We start from the raw sequence: 23,264 nt of genomic DNA on the forward strand, positions 1-23,264 counted from the left end.
CAGAGCCCCAGGCTTCTCCCTGTAAATGAAAGAGATTGCACTTCCTAGCTGCCATCCCAGGTGACCAGGCCGTTGGGTGAGGGCTCAGGGGAGACCAAGCCCGTATCTGTTCCCCACCTCCTTGCCCAGGCTTCCTGCCTTCACCCCTATTAGCTGCTTGGGGTCAACTCAGTCTCCGTGGACAACAGAATTCCATCTTCCAGCTTCCCAAAACTATAGTAAGGCTGAGAGGCCCCCCTTCCACCTAAGAAAACATCTCCTGTGGGGAAACAGGACTTCATGTTTGTTGGCTGAAGGGGGATTATTATTTTAACCACATTCCCTTCATGCTAGAAACTTCCCCATTAGCAGAAGCACTGCTGCATTAATGTTTGTAACCACTTGAAAAACCACAGTAAACCTTGCGGGAGATAATAGGACATAAGATCACTTTGTTATCCTGTCCAAGTCATGCTGGGGAGGTCCCTGGCAGTGGCCTCATTGCTGAGTGTTCAAATATTTGTGTGTGTGATGCTATGCAGGGTTCAATACTTTATCACTTGGTCAGACTGCTGCCTCCAAAAAGGCAACCCCCCCCCCCTGCCGAAATGGGTGGGGAGCAGCTGTGGAGAATTAGTCTGTCCCTGTGTAGCTGTCCCAATAAACATTTCTTCACAGCGTGCAGCCTTGTGGGTAAAGTGCTTGCTTTGGGACTAGACAAATCTTGAACAAGCGACCTCACCTTCCTTGGCCTCAGTTTCCTCATCTATAAAATGAGAGTAATAATAGCATCTACCCGCCAAGGTTGCTAGACAAAGTCAGATTTCACTCTGGTGCATGGTGAATGCTCAATACTTTTATTGTCCTGCTGCCTTTCACAAGGAGGTGCCCTGCCCTCTGTCTCCAGTTGACAAGATTCCAGTTGACAAGTGAGAGCTGAAGGCAATCTCAAATGTTACCACCTCCAAGAATCTTGCCCAGTTTTCACCCAATTGTATATGATTTCTTCTTCCTTCAGATTCCCACACAGATCTTGTTTTTGCCTCCCTTTCAATACTTACTGCTCTCCATTTGGTGGGGCAGGCACTGTTGTCCCTTGAAGCCCTGCACACAACAGGTGCTCAATACTTGTTCACCCTTACATTCCACAGTGCAGAGAGCCTGGGACTCTAGGATTCCTTCCACACATGTTGTCTGCATCCAGCCACATGAGGTTACCTTCACTGCCCCTCAAAATGTGCCCACCTATGGGTCTTCACATATGCTGTTCCCTCTGCCAGAAACACTGTTCCCTTATCCTCTTCTTCTAGTGAATTATTCTTTACTCTGCAGGTTTCAGCTTGCATGGCAGCAGGACTCCTCTTGCTCTCTGGGCTTGGCTCAGTTCCCTGGCTGCATTCACTCTGCATAGAAATGTACACACTGGGCTAACCCGCGGCTTCATCCTCTCTCTCCTCCTTGACTCCAACTTGTGTGGGGTCAGGAATGGGTAAATAGCCCAGTGCCTGGCACACAGGCAGCATCCACTAAATATCTGTTTAACAGAGGAATGCATGAGTGAAAACCTTGTGTTCATGCCCCACTCAAGTGTCAGGTTCAAGGACCTGCACATCTGCCCCCAGACAGACAGTGTGAGATTAAGGCTTTGAGTTCCAAAAACCCTTGTTTTTTTCCTCCTGTGGGCACTTCCAGGCTCCTGGGAGTGAAAGCCTTGCCCAGCTGGTGAGGATCACAGTTGCTCTCAGGGTGGATCTGAATTTCACTGGTCACCTATGGACAACCAACTGAGGTTAATTCCCATGTAGGTCAGTGAGAACACTGAGGCTTCTCCAGAAGCCCAGGAGGACATGAGAGGAACCGGGTGACCAGACTGGAAAGAAACTAGAGGCCTGGAAGAAAGGCAGAAAGAGGCAGTTGGTGCCATGGAAAGAACGTGGGTCTCAGGATGGGAATACTGACTCACACCCAGGGAGTTATCCAGGAGCTACACGACTTTAGCAAGTCATGCCTTTAAAATGCTAAGTAACTACCCAAGTATTTATTGAGCTTCTACTTGGTGTTGGAACCCTTCATATGAATCAGTGCAATATCCTCCCAAAGACCCCATAAGATGGGTGGCATTATTTCTATTTTGCAAATTAAACTGACTCAGAGGATGATACAACTTATCCAAAGTCACGCAGAATTTGAACACTAGCAAGACCTGGTTCAAATTCTGGCTGTGCCACTTACTCTCTGGGGGCCTTTAGTTTATAAAAGCCATTCATCTCTAAACCTCAGTTTCATGGTCTGTGAAATGGGAATGAGGTAGAAGCTTCCAGTGGCATCCTGAAATCTGAGTGAGATAGGCTGGAGGGGTGTGCAGCCTGGGAAAGGGCTCAGTAAATGCTATTGAACAACATACAAACAGCTAACATGGTGGAGAGCATACTTGCTTGAGACTGTTTAGTTGCTTTATCAACAGTAATCCTCTGACAAGCCTGGGAGGGAAGTACTATTAATATTCCCATTTTACAGGCGAAGAAACTAAGGCACAGAAAAGTTAGGTAGCTTGCCCAAGAGCCCGCCTAGAAGTGCTGGAGCTGAGATTTGAAACCAGAAAGTTGAGCTGGGGCTTGTCACCATTTTCTTAGTATTCATAAACTGTCACACTTTCCTAAGGATTTTTTTTTTTGGCCTTATCTATAGAGCATTGATATATGGTTAAGCTCTAGTTAAATAAGAAAGGGCTAAAAAGCACATCACCCCTTATCAGCTATGTGGCCCCAGGCAAGTTGCTCAGATTGCTGTGTCTGCTTCTGGAGTTGGCTCAGTTACTTCCTATAAGGTGATGAGTTCCAAGTGCCCTGTGACCATCCAAAGTGGCAGTTCATGCAATAGCAACCCTAGCAGAGGGCTTTTGGTGACTTTAAAAATGATGGCACCTTGAATGCAACTTTTGAGATAAGCTTCTATGAGGGATGGGCTCCTTCTAAGGAGAAAGTGGGGAAACAGTTTCTTAGCTGCCAAGCCCGTAGGTCCTCTCTGACCCTACCCTTGCCCACAACTGGGTGACCAAAGCCACCAGCAGCCAGACTTTATAAGCCTCACTTCCCTGCCTGTCCCTGGTGCTGTAGTGACCCGTAGAAGCCAACACACCTTACGTTTTGGCCCAGCCAGCAGCCTATGCACACATTAAAATTCAGAGAGCACTGCAGTGTCCTGTGAGTACAGCTCGCTGAGTTGTGCATGGGCACACACCCAGACACCCACCCCCCAGAGCGGGATGTACATTTCATTTTTAGCTCTTCAGAGATTCCCAGTCAATATGTCATCTAAGAGGTAATCACTATTCTGACTTCCAGCCTCATACATTAGTTTTGCCTATTCTTTTTTTGTATCTATATATGAGTATTGTTAAATTTTATTTTCAGTTGAAGTTCACATTCAATGTTATTCTGTATTAGTTTCAGGGATACAGCATAGAGATAGACAATCATGTACTTTACAGAGTGATCCCCCAGATGTTTCAAGTACCCAACTAGTTTTGCCTGTTCTTGAACTTCACATTTGGGCTGTACTCTTGTGTGTCTGGCTTCTTTCATCATGTCATAAGATTCATCCATGCTGTTGGGTGTAATGATAGTTCATTCTTTTTCAGGGTTACACAGTAGTCCACTGGGCAGATATGCTATAATTTATGAATTTTGCTGTTAATGAACGTTTTTTATGTTTTTCCCATTTGAAGCTATTATAAGCAGTGCTTCTGAGAATGTTTTTATACACAACTTTTGGCATATATGTGGACACATTTCTTTCACACAGACTTGCTGGTAAAATGCCACATGTTTTTAATCTAAGACTCACTTACAGAATTGTCTTTTGAATCCCTCGAGTGGGACTACTGGTCCTAGGAGTATGTTGTACTTTGGTAGATATGCCAGGAGCCCATCTAAGAGCTCTGGGTCCTTGTTAGTAAAAACCCACACCATCCTCTTTTGATAGGAAAAGAGCTCTTGAATGGGCTCTTATTTGAGTTCCCCAGCCAGCCTAGGGGAGGCTGAAGATGACACATGCAGGGCTCTGGGTCCACAAACCGCAAGTGCAAAAGGGAGTGTTCAAGGGCTGCTCAGTTCCCTGACCTGACAGCCCTGCTCCTCGCCCCATCAAAATGACTAACCATTCCATTGACTCTGGGCGATGCTGCATTCTGTACAATCACCTTCATTGGTTTGTGTATTTGTTTTAAATCACAAGATTTTCATTTCCAGCCCTAGCTGGGGAGGGGTTGACAAAGATGGCAGGCGGGCTTATCTGTTAGGCTTCCGTTAGCCTGACTGCCATCAGGCCCTTTACTCTGTGGCCTCGGACAGTCAGGGACTTGGGAGGGTCTGAACCATCTGCCAAGCACAAGAGGGTCATGTTCCAGACCAGTAACTCACCAACTTTCTCCACAAAGAGCCAGACAGTAAATATTTCAGTCTTTACAGGGCATATGGACTCTGTTGTAAACACTCAACTCTGCTGTTTTAGTGGTAAAGATATATATGCAAGTGAGCATGGTAGTGCTCTAAAAAAAGTTTGTTTACAAAACAGGCGGGGGACAGATTGGGCCAATGGTCCATATTTCTTGACTCCTGGTCCAGACTGCCCTCCAGGGACTAGCAGCAGCATTGGCCTTACCTGGGAGTTTATTTCTTATTAATGCAGAATCTCAGCCATCTTTCCCCAACCTGCTTAATTAGAATCTGTATTTAACAAAAGTCCCCAGGAAACTCATGTGCATATTAACATTTAATAAGCACTGGACTGTGGCAAGAGTTTCCCTTGGGTCAGATGTCTACCACTGGGGGACCCAAAGGGGATTCCAGGTGGCACCCAGATGTGCTGTGAAACAACATTGACTCACAAACTTGGAAAGTGACTTCCTCTTCAACTCACCTCCAATCCTCTATTCGCATCAAAACAAAAGTCTTGGCTTGCTGTTGCCTTGCCTCTACGCCCCTCAGATACTTGTTAGTCTTCCTTTTTAACAAAAAAGATTGGGCTTCAGCCTCCCTCCTACAACCTGGAATGTAATAACATTGTTCTTTGTTGGTTACTGTTATTGTAATCATTTGAAGTTGGTTACTCTTTTGGCAAGGGATACTGGCTTTCCATTTGCAGTACTGAAATGTTTCTTTTTAAGTAAATGTATTGCAGTTTAAAGAGGGTTTGATTTAGAGAAAGATCTGAGTACTGTACAGGTCTGGCAACATTCCTAAAGTGGGCAACGGATATTGAAAACGAAAAAAGATGAATGTAGACTGTGAATGGCTGAAACTTAGGAAATGGGGGCAGAGGGTGGAGTCAAGGCTCACCTGGATTCCAGTTGTCAGCCTGAATGTGTGACCTTGGGCAAGTCACTTCCCCTGTCTGGCTCTGTTTCCTCCACTGATAGTTACAAGGCTGGGACAGGACACTGGTTTGGGGTCCCACAGCTCCCTGGATCTTCCTGTAGTGATGCCTCTGAGAGGCAACGATGTGTAAGTGATGGTGGCAGAAGGCCTCAAGGATCCCCATCGCTGATTAAACCAGGACAGTTCCACTTTGATAGGCTGGGTTTCTTACAATTTTATTTGATATGATTTGGGGGTGGCTAAAGATAGAAGGAAGATGTTGCTAACATTAGGGTCTCAAAGGGCTATTTGACTTATTCAGTTTAGTTACTGAGTGAGTCTTCATTCCAAATTCCTTTGGTCGCAGGATATGGAATCTGAGCTCAAGACACCAAATGGAATAATGGAATTTATTGACTTGAACAACCAAAATGCCAATGGTGTAACTGTTTGGCATATCCTCATCCCTCTCTCTCTCTCTCTCTCTCTCTCTCTCTCTGTGTGTGTGTGTGTTAGTTCTGCTTTCCTCAGAGTGGCAGCCTCTCCCGCATGTGTTGACGATATGGCTACCAGCAGCTCCAGACAAACATCCTATCCTCTCATCAGGAAAGATGCTCTTATTCCCAGGATAACCAGGAAATTCCCATAGTTGACTCTCATTGAATTAACTTGAACCACAGACCCATTCCTGAGCTAGTCTCTATGGTCAGGGTATTTGATGTTCTCTTTGGCCAAGCTTGAGTCACGTGCACCCCATCTCCATGGACCCTGGGGTGGAGTCATCCCACCCAAACCATGTGCCAGGCACTGTACTCAGCCTTTTGTGTGCATGAACTCAGTTAATCCTCACAAGACCTATGTGGGATGTCTTATCCTTGTCACAATTCCCATAAAGAACAGAGGCTCAGTGAAGTGAAGTACTTGCCCACATCACCCAGGCATGGTTCAAACCCACACACTCAACCACAGTCTTGGCCAGGATACTACCCTATGTCCTGTTTGGATTAAGTTTGGGAGAAGAGAAGTAATCCTCCCCCCCTCCCCCAACAAGGGTTTGTAAGCAGGTCAGAGAAAATTATTTTTGAATAGGCAAAACTTCTAAATGTCCAAATTCTACCTTAAGGGGTTTGAACTTAACCTAGTGAGATCTGGAGAAAGATGCAATCAGCTCTGATCTTAGAAGTTCTTTTTAGATTTGCTGCTGGTGTCCAAAGCTTCTGTTAGAGTGCCTCGATCTTGGCTTCAGAGGGGTTCTTTGGGTTTCCCCGGGGACAGACCCCAGACACAGACTTGAGTGCAAGCAGTTTATTTGGGAGGCACAGGGAGCCTGGTAGGGAAGTGGGATGTGAGATTGGGAAGGGAAGGCAGCCCATTTAGGGTACACTGCCAGCCAGCAACCAGGTGGGCAACTGAAACTTAATTCCAGTGGGGAAACTCTAGGAAATAGACCTCAGAATTATTCCACCACTGGGAGAGGGCGCTGGGGTATTTATACACTAGTTGATGCCAGCCACTGCTTGAGGACTGCTCCCAGGGTGCTAATTTCCAGGAACTTCTGGACCAGTGAGCATGTGGCACAGCAGGCACAGAGATGCAGGTTTCGGAGTGAGAGGTCAGCCACAGCCCCTGGGAAATGTTAGATTCAAGGTTATGGGTGACACACTGTGTCTCCTCCAGGAGGGAAGGGGTGGGCACTGCAAAGGCAGATGATGCCTGATGGGGCTGAGCCATGGAGCATTACCCTTAATTATTTTCTGGAATTTTTGCCTTCCAAGAATAAGGGGCAGCTGGGGTGCAGAAGCAGGAATCCTGATCTTGGATTCAGAAGTCCCTGTTTCATCCTAGGAGTCCATAGCTGGGTGACATTACTGTGTCGCTGTTACTTTCTCAGTTAAAAAGACACAGCCATGGCTCTCCAGGAGGGGTGTTGAGAGGCGGAAGGAGTTTATGGACTCAAAGCTTGGCACGGACTGGATGCTCCACCAGGGCTCATGGCGCCCATACATCTCTATCTTAGGAAGTCCAGAAGCAGCAAATGTGTGCTCCACTTTCTTTATCCGCTATCAGAATGGCAGCTGATCACAATATAATTATTTATGAGAAAAATGGATTCAGCATTTTTATGCCAAACGGAAGCTATTGACATTCCTAGAATAGACTCAGAAGAGGGAAAACCCATTGCAAAATGTTCCTTCCGAAACAATTTGCAATCAGTGGGGCCAGCAATGTAGTCCTTGCTGGTTCTCACTGATAAGGGGAATGAAGTGCTCTGCGGGAGGCCAGGGTTGGAGCAGGCAGGACCTGGGAGAGGACTGGTCATCTCAGTGGAAGGGGACGTTGCTGAGCCCAGGGATTTCAGCTTGTCTGCCCCAGGGTGCTGTGGGCTGGAGATCTCGGCAGGTGAGGGAAGAGGAGGCCACAGTGGGTTTCTGCACAACCTGCTTCCCCCTGCCCGACTCCCCTCTCACTTTCTCTCTGACCCTTTCTCTTACTTTTCTTTTCTCCATCCTCTCTCTCCGTTCTTTCCCTATCTTGTGCTCCTTCATTTTCCTCTTTAAAAATATTATTAATTGCACAAGTATTTCTGGTATTTACTCCTTGTAAACCCACTATGCTATTTAAGACAGAAGTTCTTTTTGATCATCCCACTGAATCCTCATTCACTCCTCCTCGCCTCCCAGACATAATAGGATAGTTTGTTGTATATGTCCTTCTAGACCTTTTTCCATTTGCATATATATATATATATTTATATATATTTATAAATATATATTATATAAATCTATCTATAAATCACATATAAACATATATGAATATAAATATAAATATATATATAAATATATATAACTATATATTGCATATATATAAAACTAAAATGTTTTTGGTTTTTGTGTGTGTTGTTTATATTGTAAAATAGCATCATACTTTTGTTATCATTCTTCCACATTTTTATAAGACTTTCCATTTAAGAGGAGTTTTAGGTTCACAGCAAAAGAGGAAGAGGCAGAGATTTTGTTTACCTCCTGTCCGCACACATGCACAGCCTCCCCCATCATCAGCATCCCCACCAGGGTGCGGCATTCGTTACAACTGATGAACCTGCACTGACACATCGTCATCACCCAAAGTCCACAGTTCACATTATTGTTCACTCCTGCGGTTGTACGTTCTGTGGGCTTGGACACATGTATAATGGCGTGTATCTGTCATTACGGTGTCATAGAGAATAGCATCACTGCCCTGGAAATGCTCTGCGCTTCACCTGCCCATCCTTCCTTCTCCCCAAGTCCCTGGCAACCACTGACCTTTATACTGTCTCCATAATTTTGCCTTTCCCAGAATGTCATATAATCAAAATCATCCAGTATATACCATCTTCACAGTGACTTCTTTCACTAAGTAATATTCCTTTAAGGTTCCTCCATATCTTTTCATGGTTTAGTGCTTTGTTTCTTTCTAGTGTTGAATAACATGCCATCATCTGAATGTAGCATGGTTTGTTTATACTAAAAGACATTTTGGATCATGCCTTTGGGGTTTTATCTAAAAACCATACCCAACATTACATAGATTTTCTCCTACATTATCTTCTAGGAGCTTTATCATTTAGAATTACACATTTAGGTCTATGACCTATTTTGTGTACATTTTTGTAAAGGGTATAAGTTATTTGTCTAGGTTCACTTTTTCTGCACATGGATGTCCAGTTGTTCCAGGACCACTTTTTGAAAAGATTATCTTTGCTCCATTGCATTGCCTTTGCTTGTTTGTCAAAGATCAGTTAACTGTCTTTGTGTGGGTCTCTTCCTGGGCTCTCTATTCTGTTCCACCAGCCTGTCTGTCTGCTCTTGTTCTAACATGGCATTGTCTTGGTTACTGTGGCTTTATAATATGCCTTGAAGTCTGGTAGTGTCAGTCCTCCAATATTGTATTGGCTGCTAGGGATCTTGTGCCTCTTCTTATAAACTTTAGAATCAGTTAGTCAATGTCCACAAAATAATTGTTGGGCTTTTGATTGGGATTGCACTGAGTCGATTGATCAAGTTAAGAAGTGATATCTTGACCTCCTTGAGTCTTCCCGTCCATGAACATGGAATATCTCTTCATTTGTTTAGTGTTTTAATTTCATTCATAAGAATTTTGCAGTATTCCTCATGTACATATTTTGTTACATTTTTACCCAGGCATTTCTTTGGAGAGCTGCTAATTAAATGATGTTGGTGGTAAAGCCAGTGAAATGTAAATTATGACTATTACCCTATCTCAACCTATAAGCTGGGGAGGCCTGAGGCAACTCAGGATGTAATAATAACACTTTGTATCTGTATAATATTTTATAGTTTAAAAATGACTCAGGCTTCTCAAGACATACTAATTATTATCCCCAATTTACAGATGAGGAGACTAAGGAGCTAGAGGGACAATAATTTTGTTCAAGGACACAGCTAGTGAACAGTGATGCCAACTGAAGTCTTGGACTGTTAGCTCAGCATAGAGGAGTAGAAGACATGAGGCTGAAAAAAACTAGGCTGATACGTTGGGAAGCGTTAAGCATTAGACTGAGGCATGATGATCTTGTTCTGATGGCATTTGGGAGCCAGTGAAGATTCTTGAGCAGGGGAGTGACTTGGAAGCTATGGGAAGATAAATCTGGTGATGGTATGTGTGGTGTGGGTTGGATGGAGAAAGAGTGAGTGGGGATTGAGAAACATTCAGGAGGTGGCTGTAGTTATCCAGGGAGAAATGATGACATTTTGATGAGAAACTCTGAGTATACACGCCTTATGCAAAGAACACTTACCTGTCCATTGTGAGGGCCACATGGAAGTCTCATGGTGTCCACTGCCCCTGCCTGACCAAGGGGCAAGTAGGTCTAAAATCCAATCTGTGCTCTTTTTGCCAAGCCAAAGTATATGACTATGCCTACCCAGAAGAGGGCGCTGTTCTAATTCACATGACCACTCCCTCAAGGCAAGTGCATCCTTGCCCATTGACCTAAGTTCCCTCTGAACTATTCCTCCACCCTCCCAGGCCATGTGGTTTAGGTGGGGCTAAACTCACCTCCAGCTCTAGAGATGGGCACACACCCCAAGCCTGGCTAAAATGGGTAACTTCATCACCCCACCACAGTGATTGGCTCAGGAAAGTGCACAGGACCAATGCTGGATCAATCAGAATGAATCCTGGGACTTTTTTAAAAAAGATGTCATTTATTTATTTTTAGAGAGGGGGCAAGGGAGGGAGAAAGAGAGGATGAGGAGTATCGATGTGAGAGAGAAACGTTGATTGGTTGCCTCTCGCACACACGCAGACCAGGGACCTAACCTGCAACTCAGGCAAGTACGCACACTGGGAATCGAACAGGTGACCATTTGCCTCCAAACCAACTGAGCCACACCTTTCAGGTCTGAATCCTGGGACTTTTGGTGCTGATAGCTATGTTGTCCCCACAAGAAGAATGCTTATCTAATATTAAAGCCAAAATAGAGGCAAATGTAGTCAAGGAATGGTAGAGTTAAACTCAGTCATAATATATCCTAATGATATCATCTGAGCCTCTGGATCCAGCCATACCTGAAGTTTCCCTGGGGCTTTTCTCTCATGTGACCCAAAGAGCCTTCCTCTCTTAGACAATGCTTAAGCCAGTTTCCACTGGATGCTGTTGCTTGCAACCTTTAGTTTCCTGACTGATACACTAGAAAGGTCACTTAGACTATTGGGTAAGCAAACTATAATTCATAGGCCAAGTTAAGCTTGCCACCTGATTTTTTTTTAATAAATAATTGTGACAGAGACCCTATGGCCAACAAAGCCTAAAACATTTACTATGTGGACTTTCACACCCGCACCCACACACAATCAACCGTCAACCCCCGACCTAGATCAATCTTTATCACCTCTTATTAAAGTGGGAACTGGAGCCCAGGGAAGGGCTTGCTTAGAATTGGGGCAGAGTCAGGACTCAAACCCAGGTCTTCTGGCTCTCAGACTTGAGTTCTTTGTTCTGTCTCGCTTGGTCCCTCAGCCACTGCTCTGAAATGTCCGTGGGCCCTTCCAGGGGCATTTGATTCATTTGACAGTTGAATACCTCTCCTAGGCCCAGGAAAAATTCTTTCTGCATCTTCCCTGTGATGCTCCTGGGAGTTGCAGGGAGCCAGGGAAATTGAATTCCATAAATAACCCAGCCTCTCATCCCAGCCAGCCCAGCCTGCCTCGCCTAGGGACCTGATAACTGGAGCTGGAGCTGACACAGAGAATAACTGTCCTGTTTGGGACCCTCTCCAAATTTGACAGATAATCTCCTAGCCATGGGTCCTGGGACTAGAGGAAGGCCCGGTTGTAAAATGCATTTTACGTCCTCTGAATAGGACAAGACAGGGGTTTGGACACTTCTGTATCTTAAGAGAACTGAAAGGTGACTGGGGTCATCAGGGGTGGGGAGAGCTCAGAGGCAGGAGGAATGTGCAGTCAGAGAAGGCTGTCCAGAAGAGGTGGTCTGGAGAATGCAAAGACAAAATAAAGAAATGTTCAGGAAACCCTTTGCTACTACTCTGAACCACCCCCTTCCTCAGCTCTGTACACCCCACCCACAGGGTCATAACCTAAAAATGCCAAACCGACTCCTACCTCAGGGCCTTTGCACTTGGCTGCTTCCTCAGCCAGGAGTCCCCTACTGTCAGGGTTTTGTATGGCTGGTTTCTTCTCATTCTCAGCATACTTGTTACCACCTCTGGGAAGTCTTTTCTGATCACCCTTCTTAAAGCTGCAGCCAAACACTGATCACGCTACATCTAATCCATTTTTTTTTGTTTTGTTTTCCTGTATCACTAGCCTCTAGAATAGTCTCTGGCCTTAGGTAGAGGGGTATTGATAATTTAAGTGACTGACTTGGGATACTGGAGGTAATGGTACTGCAGCACTTGACTCCCAGGAACTTAGAATTCAGTTGGGAAGAGAGGGACACCTTCTAAAGAATGAGAAGGGACTGCAGCAGCATGGAGACAGGATCCCTGACAAGGTCTTGGACATTGAGAAGGCTTTCCTGAGGAAGTCAGGGTGGTCAGGAGTTAGCCTGGAAAGTGTGAAGAAGGGAAGTGTTCCTGGAGAGGGAGCAGTATGTACAGAGGATCGGAGGCAAAGGAGTGTGGGTGAAGGAACAAGGGAGGAGGGGAGCAGGGGTGATGAGGTTGGACAGGAGGCAAGGGCCAAGGTCAGGACCTGCTACAGCATGTTAGGGAGGCTGGACTTCATCCCAAGGATGATGGGGCACCGGGGCAACTGTTGAGCAGGGACATGGAAACATCAGCTATGGGCTTGGAAGGCTCATTTCAAGGATGTACTAGACTTAGAGGACAGGGCTAGGTAAGGGGTCTGTCTGAGGGGAGCTTCTCTTCCCAGAAAAGGGTGGGGCGGCTGTCAGGGAAGAACTCGGGGTGAGCTGCACTCTCTGCTGTACCTCCTTACCCCCAGCTTCCACACCCAGAGCTGCTGTCCCACCGTGGCTCCAGGCCTGGCCCCTCCAGGCAGTTAGTCCAGATGACTTCCTGGCAGAAGTGCTCAAGCACAGCCCTGCACTTATTTTAAAAGGCTGACCAGGGAGACTTTAGCACAATACCTGATTTTGCTACAAGTGGGCTATGTGAGCGTGGGCAGCTCTTCATGCCTCAGTTTTGTCACCTTGTTTAATGGGGAGAACAATAACACCTGTTTTTCAGGTTTTGTGGGAATCATAAAAGATAGTGCATGTCAGGCACTTAGCACAGACCCTGATTCAGGACCAGCACTCAGAGGAGTGGTGAATCTCTCAGCAAGTATGAGGGTCTGCCTTGTTCTGGCTGGGGGTGCCTATAGGGAATGAAGGGGCAAAATGGGAAAAGAGGAAGTTTGCTGGGGGTTTGGGGGAGTCCAAGGCATTTTGGAGACTTCCAAATCCTTTCTGTCCTTGGGGACAGCTCAGGGCTGGGTCTTTCCTCCACTGGGATCCTGTCTCCCAGGGAACCTCTGAAAGGGGTCTGTCCAGTACTGGGAAGTGGACCCCAGACTCGAGCTGGTAGCTGAGGACAGAATTCCTGCCTTTCGGTCCTGCCACTATTCCTTCGCAGCCACTGCACACAGGCCAGGTGGAGGTAGCCGCTGTGTGGAAGGTGACAGATGGTCACAAATGAGGGGTGAATAAAACTGCTAAATCATCAGCTGGGAAATTGAGCATCTCACCTCCCATCTGCAAGATCCACTTCCCTCTGGAAGGGAGCGTATGCTTGGGTGTATGTGGGGTACATTTGGTGCCAGTTCAGATGGACTCAGACAGTGCTCTGCTAGGGCATGTGCACACACACACACACATGCTCACATACACTTACACACATGCACACCTATGTGCTAATACCCCCTTGACCAACATTCTTCCCATCACATGTACACTTGCATTTGTCCATTCATCTACAGGCCCTCTTACATACTCCTTACATACTTTTTAACACCCAGAAACACCAAATTACACCTGTCCACATCCAGGGTAGAAGGCACCCCAACAGGTAGATTTGTGCACCTTGTACTTTCTCATACATGACACACTGAGATGCAAAAGCTCCTTTGAATTGGCTTCTCATACACCTGAATCACAGTGGTGTCATTTTTGTTCATGGGTTTTCCTGGCCTCCCAGAGACAGGGGTCTACTTCCCACCCTGTTGAAGACAGGCTGGCTCATGTGACCAGCTCCATCCTATGACATAGGAGTGGAGTAGCTGTGTGTCACTTCTAAGCAGGAACTTTTAAGAGCAGCTAGACATTCCTCTGTTTTTTTGTCCTTCTGCCATGGTGATCAGCAGTGTTCTAGCTAGGGGCTGCTCATTTACTTTGGGCCCTAGGGTGCAGTTGACAGGGTTCAGAGCCCCAGGTGACCTGTGAATTAACTGGTAGATGTTGAGAAATAAATCTATGCTGCCATGAGTTACTGAGATCTGGGGGCCATTTGTTACTGCAGCATAGTGCAGCTTTGGGTGACTGGAACAACACTTACACACATACACACTCCTATGGGGATCACAAACACACTCCCTTAGGTGCTCTCTCTCGCGCTCTCTCTCTCCACACACACACACACACACACACACACACATCCCTGGGCTCAACCACTTTCCCCAGCACACTCCAGGCTAGTTGACATGTGATGCATCCAACCTCTGATTAGGAACAGGAAGCTGGGCAGGGACAGGATGAGATGGAAGTAGATGCATGGTTCTGTGATGGGGCTGCACTTGCATTATCTATTAGAAGGAGCTTTTATGTTGTCAAAGAATGCAGAATTCAATGGAAGCTGAGTGGGCAGGTTTCTGAGGGTCAAGGAGCACTTTCTAGGGAGTCAGAAGTTGGGCAATAGCTTTGAAACTCATGTGACCATGTGACTACCCCTGCTGAGCCCTTCTCTGGGAACCCAAATTACTTCAAATCCAGCAAGGAATGCTGGTCCAGTCCAAATAACAACAAATAGCCCACCAGCAACCTTCCCCTGTTATAAGGCTTACTGTGTGCCTAGCAAGGAAAGGAACTTGGCTGTGAAACCTTGGGTAAAGGACTTCTCCTGACCAGGCCTCAGTTCCCTCATCTGTACAGTGAATATAATCATTGCTTTAATTATAACCATTGTTGTTGTGAAACTGAAGTGAGAAGATGCTCAGGGAATCCTGAGGGAAGCCCCAGGCAGGGCCAGTCTAGGCCTCTTTACTTGAAGGTCCATTTCTGATGTTCCTTCCTCCAGGAAACCTTCCTGATGTCTTTCTCTTTCAAACTCACAGAGTAATCTGTAGTTGATTTTAAAAGACCTGTCCATATTCTGGCATGAATTAGAGTTTACTCATTTGTGGATTTGTTTTAGATTTTATTAAGCAACTTCTTTGTACCCAGCCCTGGACTGGGTGGGGTGCAGAGTTAGGTAAAACAAGATTATTGTCCTCTCAGAAATGTCCCTTCTATTTACCTGTAGTAAGGCTAAGGGTTGTGACCATACTTTGCTCTTTCCAACTGGCTGGGGTGGTGACTGGCACATAGGTGTAGATCAGGGGCTAGAAGACAGGAGAAGAGTGGGAAGAGCTCAGGCCTGAGTCAAGTTCAGGCTCTTTCTTGCTAAGTGACCTTGGACAAGCTCCTTCATCTCCCTAAGCCTTAGTTTTTCTACCTGCAAAATGGCAGGCATTGGGCCTAATCATCTCAATCACCACGGGCTCTGGCCCTTGGGAGTTGCTGAGTATGAATCTGTCTTCACTCTGAAAGACTGCTGGTGGCCCAGAGCCCAGCCCCCATGCTCACTTCCTCCAGACCCTGAGTGTGCCCTGCAAAGGGAGACAGGGAAAGGTTGTCAGAGCTCTCAGGAGGCTGCCCTTTATTTAGAGTGGCCAAAGGGCTTCTACATCTGTGGGCTGATCACTGTGGGTATTAATGAGCCACTAAGTCAGAGCCAATTTTCCAGTGTACTATGTTGTTGATGAGTTAATTACTAACAGCTTTGAATGCCAACATTGCTCACCTCAAGCAAGTCTGGGGTGGCCACCCAGGGCCCAGGCTGAGTGAGCTGCCCTGGGCTTCATGTCAGCAGTTCAGCCTGGATTTCTGGCCTCCTTAATCTGGATCCAACCTCTCTATCCTTTTCATGAATTACTTTCCCCTACTTCCTAATCCAAGCCTAATCATTTAGCCTCCCCAACTGGAGTGAGAGCCTCTTTCCCTACTCTTATACTTCAACTGAATGAACAGCGTCTTCCCAGCTCTTTGGTAACAATGTGCAGAAACTCATACGCTCTAAGAATCCTATTTTCTCCCTAGGAAGCAAGGTATTTTATTTGGGTAAATACTTGTATAGCTTTTGGGGGGTTGGGGGTGAGATCTCCAGTGAGAATGTTGGACTAATTAGCACTTGAGGAATGCAAATTGAGGGCAGAGCAGAGTTGCTCTAGCAGCAGAAGGAATTTTTTTTAGAGACTGTGGAGATAAGAGAAAGGAAGAGATATAGGGCACACTCTGGCTATTCTTGGCTTTCTGGAAATTCCTGGGCCACACCATGACTTTTGCTACCCCTGGGCCTTTGCTCAAGCTGTCCCTTCTATCTGGAATGCCCAGACCTCTTCTTTTGAGAAAACTCCCAATCATGCTTCAAAGCCCACTCTACTTTTCCAATCAGTTCTTTCTGAATTTCCACTCAACTCCAAAAAGATAACCTCAGAGGCATTAATAGTCCTGCCCTGGATCTATTTGTTTACACATTTGTGTCCCTGGTAGGCTGTCCAAGAAATCCTGATGGTGGGGACCTTGTCTTATTTGCCACTGTAGCCTCAGGGTCAGGAACAGATACTGTCATAGAGAGGTAGTCAGGGAACAGTAGGGAATGGGTAGAATTGATTAAATCCCATTGAAGATAGAAGGTTGTGTGTGCTGCCTAGACTGGTAGCCCCATGAGTGTGGGGCTGATGTCTGAGTGCTCTCAGCGTCCCCACCCTGGCCCAGACCATGGGTGGTGGCTGAGTGGAGAAAGCAGGGCTCTTGGAGCTGAGTAAGGCCTGCTGGCTGGATCAGAGGGAGTCTCTGGGGGCTAAAGACAGGAACAGCCCTAGCTTCTTCCCCTGGCATCCTCCCCTCCCCCTGGCCACTGTGAGGCTTCATTAATCACAGGGGCTGGAGCCCAGGCTCCAGGGATCTCAGAATCCTGACCCTGCTGAGGAACCAGCATAGAATGTACCCCACACCAGACCACTGTATGTAGGCAGCATCAGCATTGGAACACAGAGCCCCTGCTCTATCACTTCCCCACTTTGTGTCTTTGGGCAGGTGACTTAACCTCTATGAGCCTCATTTTCCACATCTACAAAAAGGGGATATGATACTTCATAGGACTGTCTTCTTTTCTGTTCCTCCTTCTCTCTTTCTTTCTTTTTTAAATCCTCACCTGAAGACATGCCTTAGAGGGAACAGATGGGAAAGAGAGAAAGAGGGAAAGAAACAGTGATTGGTTGCCTCTTATGTACCCTAACCAGGGACTGTATGCAAACCCATAACCAAGGCATGTGCCCTGACGGGGAATTGAACCTGCAGCCATAGATTTATGGTGCAAAGCTCCAACCAACTGAGCCACACTGGCCAGGGCTCTCCTTTGTCTTTGAGCTTCATCTCTTCTTTGTGTTCTCTCAACCTTCCTAATTTATAATTGAGAGTAGGAGTGAGAAGGGGGAGAGAGAGAGGGAGGGGAGAGAGAGAGAAAGGAGACAGTGTTTGATTCAAAGGAGCTAATGCTCTGTTGGAGGGATCAGGCATCTGTCAGCTGCATTTTTGTCCAGCACCCCTGAAGAATTAATTCTTCATAGGCAGCTGTGGGCCTCCTCCCTTCAGAGCAGGGGTGCCTGCACTGGAGTGTTATTATTTCAGCGATTGTGCTATTTCTCCTGTTGGGTAGGATGGGTAAGAGTGTTGCAGCCTCAGCCTGCTGCCTGGGGGTGGCAGCCCAGGGGTTGGAGAAGGATGAAAAGGGGTGGCCTGGGGCCTCATGAAAGCATGCTCTGAAGGAAAACAGTTGTCACAAGTCTTGTGATGATCTTCTCTGCATGGGGCTCACTTTCATGTGTATGATCACACCAGCTCCCCAAGGCTGTGCTGGCAGCAGGAACTCAGGAAAGGCAGGGATGGCTGGGAACACAGCAAAGACCATCAGCTTCTCGCCAGGCCCAGCTGACTATCTGCTGGCCCCAAATTCCAGGCTTTGTACACAGTGTGGGCTTCCACCACTTCTTATTCTCTCTTGTTTTCTGTCTGTCCACAAAGTAAGTGGTCAAGATGAATCTGTTAAAAGGTAGAAGGATGTGCGTTCATTTATTCATTCATTTATCCACTCAGTCACCCATTCATACATTACTTCACTCTCTTTTCAACCTGGTAGCCAGAAGGATTTTATTAAATGTAAACCAGAAGTAATATTCCTCAGAGTGGAAGTCAAAGTCCCTGAAAAGGCCTGTAAGACCTTGAATGATCTGGCCCTATATCCCCATCTACTGGGAAGCCAACCTCCTCATCTCAGCCACATTGGCCTCTTGGCTGTTTCTCTTCTCCATGGTTTGGTAGACTCTTGCCCCAGGGGTTTGTATGTGCCATTCACTCTACCTAGAACTTGGTTTCCTCACATGGATCCCACCTGCCCTCACCTTCTGCAAGCCTTGGCTCAAGTGTTGTTACCTCAGGGAACTTTTCTGTGATCACCCTATTTCATTTTGTATTCTCAATTTCCTGCCCTCCTTTATTTTTCTCCATAGCACTCATTGTCTTTTAAAGCCCTATGTTGGGGCAGGAATTTTTGTTTATTTGGTTCACTGACTAGCTGCAAGATCTTGAGAAAGTATATAATCTCAATGCCTCAGTTTTCTCATCTATAAAATGCAGATGACAGTTTCCACAACCACACAGAGCCACGGGAAGACTGCAATAAAGACATAGAAGGAGCAAAATTCTGCACAGATTTTGGTGATACAAACCCACAGACCAAAAGGAGACATTACTGGGGCATGGTGAAAGGGGCCATAGTTCCAGGAGAGGGCTGCCAGGCAGGAACTGTAACTTCACAGAGGAATGAGGCCAACCTGCTGTGACTCGACAGGGAGAGAACCAGGCGAAAAGCACCTCACTGGGGGATGAGTAGCATGCTCTCAGACCTAAGCATCCACCCTCCTCCTGTCCTCCCATCTCCTGCTAGGTCCTCCCCCATTGGCTGAACCCAACTGTTCATTAGAGAACAAGGGAGCCTGAGAGTGCATAATCCAGACCTCAGGGACACAGAGCAGAGTTAAGAAGGCTGAAAAGTGGATCTGGAGTAAGGAACAGAACAGGGCCTGTGGAGGGAGGTGCTGTGATTATCATTCCCAGACAGGACTGGCTAAGAGATTTTCAGGGCTCAGGGCAAAAGAAAAATTCTCATCCCCTTAAATGACAGAAGTGATTTAAGCCACATCACTTACCCATGAAGCCGACCTTGTTCCCTTGTTACAAATGAGGAAACTGAGGCACACGGAACTAAGCCACCTCTCTAAGACAGTTATACCTGGGGTCTGAGTCCTGGACTGCCCCTTTCTAGCCAGGAAGCCTCAGACAAACCATGTTACTGACATACAGAAGGGCCTTAAGACATTCAACTAATGTGCCCCGGCTGGTGTAGCTCAGTGGACTGAGTGTGGGCTGCCAACCAAAGGTTTGCCAGTTCAGGGCACATGCCGGGGTTACAGGCTAGGTCCCCTTTGGGGGCCATGTAACAGGCAACCACACATTGATGTTTCTTTCCCTTTCTCTCTCCCTCCCTCTCTCTCTAAAAATAAATAAGTAAATAAATTTTTAAAAAGACATGTAACTAATGTGTAGGCATTGCTGACAGAGGGAATAAAATCAGGCAAGCAGGTTTATGCTAGGACCATGCATTTGGGAGCTGTCCAAGGTTCTGATACTGCATTGGACACCCTAGGCCCCGCAAGTCTCTTAGATGCTGAGGTTGGCAGCAACTTTTGAAATAGCCTGTTCTCACTCCTGGTCTGTTTCTGGGATCCTCTAAGTATTAGAGCAGTGAGTCTTGGAATGTTATTGCGTGAAGTTGGGAAGTGATGTGCTGGGCTGGAAAGAGTACAGGAATGGGAGCCAGGAAAAATAGATTTTACAAGGGAGGTGTTGACATCATTTCATTTCATCCTCGCAATCATCCATCAGAATGACTGCCTTAGCCACATCACATGCTTTGTCAAACACTTGTGTGCCACTGCACAATTACTTTATCATGGAAGTGCTTATAAACCAGGAATCTTAAGGCAAGAGACAGTACTGCAGGGTATCACCTGACAAAACTTGCCTAGTGCACGGGCAAGTGCTGGAGTTAAAGCCCATGGAAACACCTGTCAGCCAATGGTGGGTGAGTTTTGAATGGAAAGATGCCCTATCACCCTCACCTGTATGTTGGGATAACTCTGAGGCATGTTCTAGATTCTCTCCCAGAGTCCCCCAGTGTGGCTAAATGCCTATGCTGAGATCTTGCTTGAAACAGATCATCAATTGGCTTCCTTTGCCTCCCCCATCTCACTTTCTGTCACAGCCAGTCTCTAAGATGCTTCATGATCCCCACTTCCTGGTGGTCATTCCCTGTAGTCCCTCTCACACTGTATCGGGATTTGTCTGTGTGAAATAAATATGACAAAAGTGATGGAATGTAACTTATGAGATTAGATTATAAAAGACTGTGATTTCTGTCTTGATATTCCTTGTTCTCTCTCTCATCACTCTCTCTTGGGTGAGCCTGCTTCCATGTTGTGGACAGCCCTGTGGAGAGGCCCATGTGGTGAGGAACTGAAGGCCGCAGCCAGCAGCTAGTGAGGAAGCAAGGACTGCCAACAACCATGAGAGCAAAACACATGGTCTTTGGAGTGAATCCTTCAGCCTCAGTCAATCCAAATAACTGTAGCCTTGGCTGACAGCTTGACTGAAACTTCATGAGAGACCCTGAGCCAGAACCACCAGCTAAACGACTTCCTGATTTCTGATTCTCAGAAACTATTAAATAACAGACCTTTGTTGTTTTATACTGCCAAATTTTGGGTAATTTGTTGTGGCAGTAGATGATCAATACACTTTCTCACTTTGCTATTGATGTTTCCTGGGTTTGTCTCCCAAATAAACTATTTAAACCTAAATCTTTGTTCCATGTGCAGCTTCTGGGGGGAACTCAAACTCACACCTTTACCCAAGGGCACCTACCTGGTAATTGGAGGAACAAGGATTAAAACTCAGAGCACATGAAGTGACTGCTCTGGAGCCCAGTGTTACATGTATTGGTCCCTCTTGGCTTCAGCCTGAAAGTTCCTTTATGGTGGGGACTGGGTCTTTGTTCCCTTAGTGGCCCTGGTACCCTTTTCAGTGCCTTCCACATATCAGGTGCTGAGTATGATTTGCTTCCCTTCTGCTCCCTGACTGCCATGTGTTATGAATGTTTGACTTCATTAAGAATAACTCTCCTCTATTCAATTGAGATTTAAGAACATAAACTCTGGATTTAGTCTGTCTGAATTCAAATTTTGTCTCTGGAACTCACTAGCAGGGTGGCTTTAGGCAAAGTTATTTAACCATTTTTGTGCCTCAGTTTCTTCCTCTGTCAAGTGGGGATGATAATGGTAACTATCCCAGGGTGTTGTGGGGAGGGTTAAATGCATGTATATATAGTCTTCGTAAACACCAAGCACTTGGGGAATGGTATATAAGAATTCATTTGTGTTCCTGGGATCATCTCATGCACATCCCCACTCTCCCTGTACACACCCATTGGCAGGGTGCACAGCTCAGGCAACCGCCACCTGCCATGGTTTGATAGATGACTTTGAAAAATGAGATGATTATTTTAAATTCTCAGAGTCCCGTAAGGAGTCTTACCAGACATGAGTAACTTAGAATGAGCCCTCACCTTACCCTGAAACAGAGAGATGAAACTTCTTTTGGAATAGAAAGAGGTTGAGGATTTGAGGAATGAGGGGTGGGGAGCACACTGTGTAAACTTCAATATTTATTTATTTATTTATTTATTTATTTATTTATTTATTTATTTATTTATTTTTGGCTGAGAATGAATTCTGGCTGCCTTCCCAGCAGGTGCTCAGTAAATATCCATCAAAAGATAAATTGGGAAAAATGCCAAGATGAGCACTGCAGCCTTGAAAACAGGGATGCATTTTACATAAAGTACTATCTCTTCTGGACACTCATGCATACCCCTGAATATACACACATTTCCTGCTCATTTATTTTCTTCCTTCTGAGCTGGTGACCCCACCTCCTGGCTGCTGTTGATATCTCTACCAGAGACTCTGAAGCCACCACAATTCATATTCATCTCCACACTGAGTTAAGAGTATTGGCCCATTTATGCCCTGATTATGCCTTCAGATTGACAGTTTCTAACTTCATTAGCAGTCACAGCTGCCAGAATCATAGTGATGATTAGTTATCTTGAATTTCTCAGAGAAAGACAATTATCATCAGGTTGCACCCCCAGCCTCACCTGTAGTGATGGGGTCACTGGGCTCTGTGATTTCCACAGTGAGCTGGAGTCTAGGGAGACAAAGCTGCAGCTGGTGGAGTCGTCAGCTCTGACCACGGTTTAGGCAAAGGCAACTGCAGTTGGAGCAGGAGTGGAGCCACTGGAGTGGAGATCCAGACAGCTGAGGCTGCTGTCCTCCTGATCAGAGGAGCCTGGCCTCTTTTCTCCCATCCACATCACTTTCCATGGTCCTGAAACACTATGTACTTTGGCTTTTGCTTCTGGAAACTCATGACAACTATTCCTGCAGCTCATATTTTTTCTTTAAAAAAATTTATATCTTGATAAACATTTTTGTCACTTTTATACTGTCACTGAATAGTTAGGCCCGTGACTTATTAATAATTCACGGGAGAGATTTCATATACCTTTGACAGTTCCATAATGCTTCTGACAGCTACACATTTTATTTTTGTCTCTGAGAGGCTCAGAAGGGGGCTTGTGTGACCTTAGCTGCCTTCCCCAAAGTTCTGCTTTTGAGCAGTGAGTGCACTTTGGGAGGGGGAGGAGAAGGCCTCCAGAAATGCTGCCTTCCACCTTAGGTTGCCAAGGCCAAGGGTCTGACGAGTTCCACCAAAGTGGCAGGAATGAGGGAGAAAGGGGTGGAATCTGGACCCATAGTCTCTGCCCCATCTGCGTCATCCTAGTTGTAATCACCCTATCATTTACAATCCCTTCCTCTCTGCTAGGTACCAGACTAAAACCACTTTGTATGCATCCCCCATTCCCAAAACCCACTAGAATCTTGAGAAGTAGGAACCATTAGCTTCATTTTACAGAAAAACATACCAATAGTCAGAGACATCAAGACCCTTTTCCAAAGCTTGTGAGT

The sequence above is a fragment of the Phyllostomus discolor genome, chromosome 7, assembly GCF_004126475.2.
Source record: "Phyllostomus discolor isolate MPI-MPIP mPhyDis1 chromosome 7, mPhyDis1.pri.v3, whole genome shotgun sequence".
Lineage (NCBI taxonomy): Eukaryota > Metazoa > Chordata > Mammalia > Chiroptera > Phyllostomidae > Phyllostomus > Phyllostomus discolor.